Here is an 11,209-nt window from a genome sequence, read left to right as displayed (position 1 = left end):
TCTGACAGAAAGAAAGCAAGTGCCTAATCTGGATTGGTGGAGGTATTCTGGAGGGAGGAGCTGGAACTCCAGGCCAAGTTTACACAATCATTACCAATCTTTCTTACAGGTTAATGAGTGGGATTTGGAAAGCATTTTTACCTCAAGCTTTTAGCAGACTTGGAATGCAAAATTTTTATAAGGGAAAAATGTCCAAAGAGTTACTGAAATGATTAGTCCTGTAAATAGGCAGGGGAAGTCCTCAAAAGGAAGAAAGAAGAAATGGAAGAAGGCATAAAGGTTTTTGCTTGTTTGTTGCCTATCCTGTGGCTTGAACTCTAGTCCTGAGCACTGTCCTGAGCTTTTTGTTCTAGCACTCTACCATTTGGAGCCAATGTTCCACTTTCAGATTTCTTGGTAATTTATTGGAAATATAAGTTTCATGGACTTTCCTGCCCAGGCTGGCTTCAAACTGCAATCCTCAAATCTCAGTCTTCTAAGATTTACAGGCATGAACCTCTGGCACCCAGCAAAGATTATTTTTTTAAGACCTCATAAAAACAGTTTAATCAGACATAAGAAAATTAGGGCATAGATAGTTAAAGCAATTTAAGCAATTTACTCAAAACTCATAAAGCTAATAAGTGGAGGACCATGAATTTGATACAGTAGTCTGGATTCAGAAAGAAAGTATGGAATAGTCATTTGCTGAATATTTATAATACTGAGCACTTTCTACATAGTGTCTCAATATTCATAATAAAATTCACCCCATCTTAATGCTCAAAATAATTCTGTGTGGAAATTAACAATTGTTTTACCCACACTGAAGAAAAGGAAAGAAAATCTTGGGAAAGGTAGATAAATAAAACCATTATGAAAGTCGCCTCCAAATCTATCTAATTTCTTATCTATTACTGCTTCTTATATCTCATAAAGGTATTCTGAAATGAAAAAAAAATGTTGAGGGGTGGATAGGACTGACCTAGATTTTTGCAAGTTAATTGTTTATGTTGTACTGGTCAAGACTAAATATATCAGGTCATCCCTGAAAAGACCTGGATATCTTCAGTTCTCCTTGTTAGGGAACTGAGTGATGAGTGTTAGGAAAGATCAAGCAGACAGAAGGAAAGAAGCCAGAGACCTCAGCAGACCAGAACAGGCTTTAATCATTGCTGCAGAGGGACTCCATGGAACACTGAGCAGGATCTGGGAGACAGACTGGGGAATTGGGGAGTGTGTGTGTGTGTGTGTGTGTGTGTGTGTGTGTGTGTGTGTGTGTGTGTGTGTGTGTGTAGGTTTTCATACATTCTAATATGAGACTCTTCAGAAATGTGTCCAGTTCTCCTGGAGGTTTATTGCCCAAACTGTCCTAATGGGAGTTTACAGTGTAAACAGTCCTGTCTGTGGAATTTTACAGTAGGGGTATCTTCCTGATGCCAGCATACCTGCTCTTTCACATTAGGCCTGTCCTGCTCCTTCCAATAAGGCCAGATGTGCAGTTTCCCTGAGAACCAGTAGGGCCCCGGGGAGGGTGGTCCGTGGGCCCGGGGAGTAGTAAGCTATCAGAACAAAGTAGATTCTCATCATTCTTCAGCTCATTCTAAGTTAAAATTCAAGCCCTTTCATGGAGTGCTCTGACCTGTTGGAGCTACAGTATACCAGATTCTTTGTGGGTTCTCAAACACACTAGCACGTTCCAGCCTTGAGCCTCCAATTCTGAATCCTCCATTTGGTGAGGTATCCAAATCTAAGGGTTTTTCTTACCACATTTTCTAAAATAGGACTCTTCATTTTTTCCCCTTTTTGACTTATTTTAACTTTGTATGTGTCTATGTGTTGGTCCTGAGGCTTGAACTCAGGGAGTGGGTAATGTCCTTGTGCTTCTTTGCTCAAGGTTAGCACTCTACCACTTGGGCCATAGTTCCACTTCTGGCTTTTTAGTGGTTACATAGAGATGGGAGTCTCAGGGACTTTCCTGTGTGGGGCTGGCTTCTAACTGCAATCCTCAGATCTCAGGCTCCTAAGTTGCTCTGATTGAAGGTGTGAGCCCCTGGCATCTGGCCCATTTTAACTTTCTTATGCCTCTTATCAACCTTAGAAATAGAACACCATTCTACTTGCTGACATATCATTTCCTATAATGGCTGCTGCTGCTAAGTATTCATTAAACATTTATTGGGCATATGAATAAATAACTGCAGATAATTAAAAGCAACTCAAATTCACTGGAATGAAGAGAGGATTTTACTTTGCATTGTAGAACTTTTTGGTTGATAGTTTGGGATTTTCAGTATAAACTGTAAATCCAAAAATAAGTCTAAATAACTTAGTTTTGCATCTTACCTCCATTTAGCATAGGTTCCTGCTTACTTGCTTATTTTTTGCTTCATACATAGCTAGTAACTCCTCTGCTCTATTTTGAGAAAACCACTGTGTCCAGAAACATTGCCTACAAACTACACCTTGATTAGCATGCCAAGTACACACCCCATAATCTGTTAAAGGGACCAACAACTACCCATTCCACACTCCCACTCACATTCCCACATTCCTTACAAAAGCCCTCTAAAGCTCACTCCAATCACCCCACAATGCCTATGGTGTCTTGGCAGTAGGATACACTATATTGAATAAGTTGCAAAATTCATTGCCTTATTCCGGAAATTAGAGGGAAAGCATTCAGGCTGTCATGGTTAGGTACACCACTAGTTGTAGGTTTTGTTTTAGGTACTCTTTATAGATGAAAGTTGAGAAAGTTCTCTATTCTTGTTTTATTTCTGAAAGTGTATCATGGATATTGAATTTTGGCATTTTTTTTCCTGCATAATTTACTATAATTGTGATGTTTCTTCTTTAATATGTTACTAATATGGAATACATTAACCAATTTTTCTAATATTGAACCAGCTTTTATTCACTGGAATAAAACCTGCGTGGTGCTAATGTATTAACAGTTGTTTTTGTTTTTGTTTTTGTTGGTCGTGGGGCTTGAACGCTGGCCTGGGCACTGTCCCTGAGCTCTTCAGCTCATGGAGAATGCTCTACCATTTGAGCCACAGCACCACTTCTGGTTTTCTGGTGGCTAATTGCAGATAAGAGTCTCACAGACTTTCCTGCTCCGGCTGGTTTTGAACCGTAATCCTCAGATCTCAGCCTCCTGAGTAGTTAGAATTATAGGCCTGAGCCACTGGTGCCCTGCTCCCATATTATTCTTATTTATGCCTTCCACAAAGCTGAGATGACAGGTGTAACCCACTTTGCCCAGCTATTTTTTGATTGAGTTGGTATCTCTAAAACTTTTTGCCCAAGCCAACCTCAAACCTCAATTCTAAGATTAAAGGTATGAGACACCATACCTAGCCCAAAGTCTTCTTATTTCTGTTTTATATATAATGCCTAGTAATTTTAGTTATATTAGCAGGAAAAAATGGGGAACGTATGTCTGCTCCAACTTTCCAGAAGTAGAAATCCTCTTGTCCCACTTTTTGAGATTAGAATAAAATTCATAACAAAACAGGGCAAGAACACTACAAGAAAGAAAATCACAAGCTATGTTACTCTTTAAACATAAAACAGACACTCAAATCATTGACAAACTAAAATCAGCAATGTGTAAAATCTAGAGCTCTATTATAGCTAGTTTGAGTTTATTCAGGAAGAAGAAAAATTATGTGAGCATTTCAATTAATGCAAAAATGTAATGAATTTCAGCAATCATTCACAATAAGCCTTATATATACACAAACGGGAAATGCAAATTTCATTATACAATAAAAGTTGTTAATGAGATTGTTGATGAGATACCTTATCCTGTAGAAACTGCATATTCACCTTTTCTTTGTTGTCAAAACTTTGTAAACATGGAACAACTAGACACTCTTAAGTAGACCCCAGAAAGACTATGATTATTATGTCCTAAAGCACACCAGTTTTAGGACGTCATAATCCAAGGCTACCCTTCTCCCCATTTGTATATAATAAATAGAGAAATGACCTAGACATACCAATCCAAAAACATGGAGGTCGAAATCAATCCACCATAATCAGACTAGAGGTCTATTCCTTTGCAGAAAGCTATTTTAGCTACTGCCATGTTTCTTGAAGCCACTGAGGAAGTTATAAGGTCTGCAGTTGAAAAAAGCCCTCTTCAACTCAGAGCATAGACAACACGTCTTTATCTGTCCATCTTTTTTTTCACGATATCCTTCTGTAATCTCAGTCCTTTCACTCCTGCCCCTACTTTCCAATTAGATACTACATAACTATCAACCTACTAAACTAAAAATTTCAAGAGACACAGATAATGTTATAATAATTCGGTTTACTGACACATCTTACCAAATGATAGGAATATATTGAGCAAGATATGCTATTGACTCTTGGAAGAAATAATAGAAAGTAACCTTCTAGAGCCAGGTGCCAGTGGTTCACACCCATAATCCTACTCAGAGGTAGAGATCTGAGGACCCAAATTTGAAGCCAGCCCAGGCAGGAAAGTCTGTGAGGCTTTTATCTCCAATTAACCACCAGAAAACTGGAAGTGGCCCTGTGGCTCAAGGGGTAGAGTGCTAGCCTTGAGCTGAAGAGACCAGGGACAGCACCTAGGCCAAGAGTTCAAGCCCCATGACTGACAGAGAAAGAGAGAAAGAGAGAGAGAAAGAGAGAGACCTTTGAAACCTTCTACCAGAAGCTAAATCAGTGGAAATGATTGCTTTAAAAATAGTATGCTAGGGGCTGGGAAGATGGCTCAGTGGTAGAGTGCTTGCCTTGCATTCTTGAGGCCATGGGTTCGATTCCTTAGCACCACATAAACAAGAAGAAAAAAGCCGGAAGTGGCGCTGTGGCTCAAGTGGTAGAGTGCTAGCCTTGAGCTGAAGAGCTGAGGGATAGCGCCCGGGCCCAGAGTTCAGGCCCCATGACTGGACCCAAAAAAAAAACAAAAACAAAAAAAATAGTATGCTATTAGAAAAAAGAAAAAATAACTGCTAACATTAATGAAGATAGGAGATATTCCTTTGGAGGGACTCATGATTTGGGAATTATGAAAAAATTATGAGTTTAGATTCTTCTGGCCAATCTATCAAAACCAATCAACAGAAGTGGCACTGTGGCTCAAGTGGTAGAGTGTTAGACTTGAACAAAAGAAGCCCAAGAGCAGTGAGTTCTTGCCCCTGTGAGTTCAAGGCCCTGAGTTCTTGCCCCAGGACTGGCAAAAAAAACCAAACAACAACAAAAAAACACAACAAAACCTGTGGCCATCACTGATATTTCTGAGTGTTCCAAATCATACATACCAGAAAGCAAAGGTAATCATTTTGCTGACACCTCCACTAAAAGTGTTGGTTTGTATCCCTTATATACCACTCTGGACTCCTTGTAAAGTGACTGGTGCAAACTCAGATCTCCTTACGGACCTGCTTTTTAAAAGTTCAAATATTAGCCTAAAAAGAAAAAGAAACAAAAAACTGGAAAATTGAATAAATCAAGAATGTTTATTTCTCAAAGGAAAAAACATAGGCTATAGTCCAGATTGCCAATTTGTCCTCCAAGAGAGGTTGCAAATAACCTTTTAATAGTGTATTCATGATCTGACCCATTGAATCCCAGACAAAAGATAGCTTGGGGTAAACAGTATTACTAGAAACCTTCTTCAGAAAATACTCAAAAACTGTTCTTGAAATGGTGAATCCCAGGTAGGGAGTAAAATTACAGCTTAGTGGCAAAGAACTTGTCTAGTAGTGATGAGACCAAGATTAAATTTCCAAGGTTGCAAAATTATAAAAATTAAAATATAAAGACAAAGTGCCAAATCTACCTAAACTCTAGAAAACTGTAGTTACATAATTTACAGGTACATTTTCTTTTGCTCCTCAAATCTTTTTTTCTTTTTGTCAGTCATGAACTCTGGGCTTGGACATTGTCCTTTGCTCTTCAGCTCAAGGCAAGCACTCCACAGCTTGAGCCACAGTGCCACTTCCAGTTTTCTGGTGACTTATTGGAGATAAGAGTCTCGTGGATTTTTTTTTTTTTGGGTCCGGTCGTGGGGCCTGAACTCTGGGCCTGGTCCCTCAGCTCTTCAGCTCTACCACTTGAGCCACAGCACCACTTCCGGCTTTTTTTGTTTTTGCTTATGTGGTGCTGAGGAATCGAACCCAGGGCCTTGAGCATGCAAGGCAAGTGCTCTACCACTGAGCCACCTTCCCAGCCCTCTCATGGATTTTTTTTCCCCAGCCAGGCTTCAAACTGTGATCCTCAGATCTCAGCCTCCTGAGTAGCTAGGATTACAGGCGTGAGCCACCAGCGCCCAGATTGCTGAAATCTTTTGAGGTATGACCACTGGACTTATTCATTTACTTGAATAGAGGGTATAAGTATAAATATACTTTTTGGAACCAATATTGGTGGTTCATGCCTATAATCTTAGCTATTCAGGAGGCTGATAGCTGAAGATCACCTTTCCTTTGAAACCAGCCCTGGCAGGAAAGTCCTGAAAATCTTATCTCCAATTAACTTCCAAAAAGCTGGAAGTGGAGTGTGTGTGTGGGGGGGGGGGGGTTGCCTTTATGGGATTTAAAATCAGAGCCTTAAACTTGGTTGGCTTGCTTACTTGCTTGTTTGGTCTGAACTTTACCACTTGAGCTACACCTCCAGCTGTTTTTTTGGTGGTTATTTTGGAAATGCAGTTTCACAAACATTTCAGTTTAGGCTGGCATCAAACTGTAATCTTCCAGATCCCTAGCTTATAAATGTTTTGATAACTATCTATACATCCTCTTGCCATGTTTAAGCATTCTCTTGCCAAAGAACGATATCCCAAATTGTAAGAAAGATATTATTGCAAAGAATATTTTCATGGGGATTTCCTTCAGAACTGCATAGCAACGAAGTACACATTTTGCTAATCAAGTAGTATGATCAGTTTGTAATATTTGGATTGTGTGTACATACCATCTCCAGTCTTTTGTGCTCGTGAAGTGCATTAATATGACTGTAAAACCCCAGTCTACCAAAATAATCAAGGTAATGATTTCGTTCACGATTCCCTACATTTTACTCCATTTGGAAAACATTAGTTGTCCCTATTTGAAATAATCATAGGAAAACCTATGTACCTAAACAAAGGAACTCTAGGCCTGTGCACTATCCCTCAGTTCTTTAGCTCAAGGCTAGCACTCTACTACTTGAGCTACAGCGCATTTTTGGTTTTCTGGTGGGTAATTGGAGATTCGAGTCTCACGGACTTTCCTGCTTGCACTGGTTTTGAACCTTGATCCTCAGATTTCAGCCTTCTGAGTAGCTAGAATTACAGGCATGAGCCACTGGTGCCCAGCTTCATAAAACTTTTGAACATCTTATTGCAACACTGGCTAACAGCAAGGCAAATCCTCTTGTCTTTTTGTTTTTTGCTTTCCCAGTCCTGGGCTCTGTCCCTGAGCCACTCTGTGCTCAAGGCTAGTGCTCTACCACTTGAGCCACAGTGCCACATCTGGCTTTTTCTGAGTAGTTTATTAGAGATAAAAGTCTTACGTATTTTCCTGCCTGGGCTGGCTATGAACTGTGATCCTTAGATCTCAGTCTCCTAAGTAGTTAGGATTACAGATGTGAGCCACCAGCGCCTGGTCCTCTTGTCTTATTACTTCATTTTCTACTAAATTGCTAGGTATACATTACGAAGTTATTGTCAGTGGCTCTCTTCTGCCAAAGAAAAATACCAAGGGGCTGATTAGGTGGCTCAGTGGTAGAGTGCTTGCCTCTCATGCATGAGGCCTAGAGTTCAATTCCTCAGCACCACATAAGCAGAAAAAGCTGGAAGTGGTGCTGGGGCTCAAGTGGTAGAGTGCTAGCCTTGAGCTGAAGAGCTCAGGGACAGTTCCCAGGCCCAGAGTTCAGGCCCTACGACAGACAAAAAAAAAAAAAAAAGGAAAAGAAAAGAAAGAAAAAAAAATACCAAGCAGAGTAGGAATGAAGTGATGGTTTATTCATAAGTGCAGCCTCTGAGACATGCTGTATCTTTGAACTGTGCTGTTTGCCTAAATATGTGTTAACCTTTGCATAGACAAGGTTGCAATTCATTGGCTTTTGTTCACCATTTGTGAAACTTCCTAATTGCCTTACTTTACCTGTAGATTTTAAGCAACAGCCAGTCCCTTTCCTGTAAGACAGTTTGAAGGCTAAACTTTCACTGCGATTTCTTGTAAGCTTTGGGCCTGCACTTCCCCCAAACTCTTAATTCAGATGGTTAATCATAGTCATGTAACCATGACTGTTCATGAATTGTGTATTCAGCATTGTTGGGAAAATGGAGAATGTAAAAGGGATAGGCCAGACTTGATCATTAACAGGCAAGGGTTGTTTATTGAGGAACAGCCAGGGGTTTGGAGGTTTGCCAGAGAGTCTGAGCAAGGAGGAAGAGGTTAATGAAAAAGCCACTAGGTCAAGGGAGGTGGGGGCTTTTCAGTTGGACCCACAATGGGAAGTTTACAGCTGGGCTTAAGAGAATTGCCCTGCTGGCACATCAAACAAGTCCACACATACCTGGGATTTTGCTTGGCATCTGTATGGGCCTGGGACAAAAGGGTGGGGGTCAATTCTTCATAGTCCACTTTCAGATACATAAAATGATTGGACCAGGAGGGGAGAGGCAAGTCCTACAAGCAGGAATTGTGTATTCATGCACTACCTTAGGTAACCTTGAGGCCAAAGGCCACTTTTGTCTAGTGAAAGTGTAACATTTTGATGAATTTCAATCAGAAGAAGACACATTTCATCTCCATATATGTAGTCAGAAATGTAGGGCAGCTACACACAATCTTGCTTCTTGCATCTAGGAACAGAAGAACATAGGCAAGACATGAACATGATAAGAGTGATAGGAATGTTTAATTAGAAAAGAACTGTCCTGTAATCCTAGCTACTCAGGAGGCTGAGATCTGAGGATCATGGTTCAAAGCCAGCCTGGGCAAGAGAGACTGTGAGACTCCTATCTCCAATAAACCACCAGAAAACCGGAAGTGGCGCTGTAGCTCAAGTGGTAGAGCACTCGCCTTGAGCTGAAGAGCTGAGGGACTGCGCCCAGGCCCAGAGTTCAAGCCCCACAACCGACAAAAAGAAAGAAAGAAAGAAAGAAAAGAACTATGGCAGAGAATAAGAACATGAGGCATACCTTTGCCTTGGGAAGATAGCACTACAACATTTCTCGGCTATCTTAGCATTGTCTTCCTTGTTACAGACCTTGGCATTGGATTAAATAATGAGATTTGGATGGCTTTCTGATTGGTAGGTCTCCTTTTTCTTTCCTTTAAGGTTGTGATAACAACAATTTACTATCCCTTCCTTACTTCCTCATTTTTTGTCCTTCTTACTTCCTCATTCCTTTTAGCCCGTGGCCCCCATTTGGTTATCAGGCAAGTTTTAGTTTAGCAGGTGATCCTGCCATCCAAGTTCTATAGGCCACCAATGAACTGATAGACTGCTTTTCTACTAACTTGTGCCAGTCCCAGGGCTTGAACTCAGAGCCTGAGCACTGTCCCTGGATTTCTCTTTGCTCAAGCCTAGCACTTTATCACTTGAGCCACACTGCCATTTCCGGCTTTTTCTGTTTGTGTGGTACTGAGGAATTGAACCTAGGGCTTCAAGCATGCTAGGTGAGCACTCTACTACTAAGCCACACTTTCAGCTCTCAGGTTTAATCTTTTTTTTTATTAATAAGTTTTTTTTAACTGTGAAAATACCGTACAGAGGGGTTACAATTACGTGAACAAGGAAATGGTTACATTTCTTATCAAGCATCAGGTTTAATCTTAAAGAGTAATTTAGTAAAGCAAAGCTTCAACTAAGAAGGATTCTACCCTAAGCTACTGGAGTCATTATCACAAACATTTCCCTTAATACAAACTGCAATAAATAAATGCATATCCTAGCCAAGATCAGAATTGAGAGGAATTTCCCCTAACCATTTTCTTTAACTGTTTTCCCTCATCATAAAACAACAACAAAGACTAGGGGAAATGAACCAGTTCTTGCTGAGAATCATCCCTCACTTGGAGCAGAAAAGAATTTTTGGAATATTTTCTGTGTTCTTGTGTTTTATACACCTTGTTTTGATTAGGGGCGAGGTAGGGAGTTAGGACCCGTAATGATTGAGAAAGATAGCTTAGAAGTTGAGAAGTGGGTTTGGGAAATGTAGCTTAGTGGTAGAATGCTTGCATAGTATGCATGAAGTCCTGGGTTTGATTCCTCAGTACCACATAAGCAGAAAAAAGAAGCCAGAAGTGGCTCTGTGTCTCAAGTGGTAGAGTGCCAACTATGAGCAAGCAAACTGAGCAAGCATGGAGGCCAGAGTCCAAGCCTCAATAGAAGCAGACAAAAAAAGTGTTTTATAGAATTAGCCTAATTAAGTAAAAATGGTGGTAGTATGTACTTGGAATATTATCTCAGTTTCTGTCTCACTAGTACTAGCCAAAGTTGTCTAAATCTTTTCTCAAATGTAAAATAACTTGAGAATTTGACTATTTCTTTTTGAAAGAAATAGACATTTCATGGTGTTCTAGCACAAGGACTACTGTAGGTTTAGGATTTGAGTCAACCATATGATGTATATTGCATGTACCTCACTTAGGCTTTTCTCCTATTTTACAATATATATTGTAGGGTTTTTCCATGGTAACACATTTAGATATACTGTCTATTTGCTACTGAGGATTGTAAGGTATATTAAGTAGGTAGGTTTCATTGGGTAGCTGATGAAGAACACACCATGTACTATGCAGGCAGGAAAAGAAGTTTATTTACTGAACTGCTGTCCATGCTGTGCATATAGTGGAGAGTCATGGCTGAAAAAAGGGCGACCCATCCCTGGGCCAGGACTTTTCTAGGCCAGGGACAGGAAGAAGTGTGGCCAGGTTGGGAAAAGGTATGGTCACACTGGATCTGGATATGACCTCAGGGCCTGGAACCTTCCCACAGTCAGATGGGAGGCATGGCCAGAGGCAGTCCAAGATGTGAGCTAGCAGGAGGGGAAGATTACTGCTTCCAGGTGTGACAGTTACCTAAGTAACACAGATACTGGGCATAAGCTTAGCCTAGAGGTAGGGAGGTGTCTGCACTGGGCCTGCATGGCCTGGGGCACACCTTACAAGAATCAGTTAAGTGCTATGAACACTTTAAAGTAAACTGACCAACACAAAAGCTTGAATCTGAACCTTAACTTTTTTGCGGGGGGGGGGGG

The sequence above is a fragment of the Dipodomys ordii genome, unplaced genomic scaffold (assembly GCF_000151885.1).
Source record: "Dipodomys ordii isolate 6190 unplaced genomic scaffold, Dord_2.0 Scaffold14, whole genome shotgun sequence".
Lineage (NCBI taxonomy): Eukaryota > Metazoa > Chordata > Mammalia > Rodentia > Heteromyidae > Dipodomys > Dipodomys ordii.
Note: the sequence above shows the minus strand (reverse complement) of the source record.